Consider the following 780-nt stretch of genomic DNA (forward strand, 5'->3'; position numbering starts at 1 on the left):
CCTTCAGGGAATGTCCCACCACGTTCCCCCACGAGTGCAGGGGCACAGCTGCCATCTCGCCATGGGCTGCAGGGAAACTTCTGCTTGGGCACCTTCTTCCCCTTCTTCCTCACCAACCACCAGCACTGCTCTCCTTCCCCAGCACTGCTCTTATTTATTTAAGTTGTCCCTCTAATGGTTCCCTGGCTGGGTTTGGAGCAGGGGCAGCTTCTCAGCTTCTTACCAGAGCCACCCCTGGGGCCCCTCCCCCGCTACCAAAAACCCACCAAACCAAACCAGCACAGCCTGTAAAGCCCAGGGGCAGGATAGGAGGAAGAAAGTACTGGCTGAGAGGGTGGGACCCTACATCCTCAGCCACTTGATCATTCCCTGAAGTGCGTCTGAAGAAACAGCTACATATTTCTTGATTACCTCCAAGGGTGACATTAACTCAATCACTGGGAGGTGTCCCCGCCCGTGCAGGGGGGTTGGAACCAGATGGTCTTTAAGGTCCCTTCCAACTCAAAACGTTTAATGAGTCTATGATATTGCAGGCTTAGAACACTAAAATAAATATCCCCTCTCTCTGCTAAGGCAGCCAAGGCTGTAAAACACGGTTCATACAGAGCCTGCTGGAAAAGCCGAGGAAACCAGGCGTCCCTGCTCCCTCACCGCGGGTCTGCAGGCAGCGCGGGCAGCGCCCAGGGATCCCGGCCGGCTCCTGATCTTCTCCCGCACGTCTCACCAGGGACTTATCTGCCTTCCCCGACGGCTGCCTGTCAAAGCCTTCTGAAAGGCCCG

The sequence above is a fragment of the Chaetura pelagica genome, unplaced genomic scaffold, assembly GCF_000747805.2.
Source record: "Chaetura pelagica isolate M959 unplaced genomic scaffold, ChaPel_1.0 scaffold565, whole genome shotgun sequence".
NCBI classification, from domain to species: Eukaryota; Metazoa; Chordata; class Aves; order Apodiformes; family Apodidae; genus Chaetura; species Chaetura pelagica.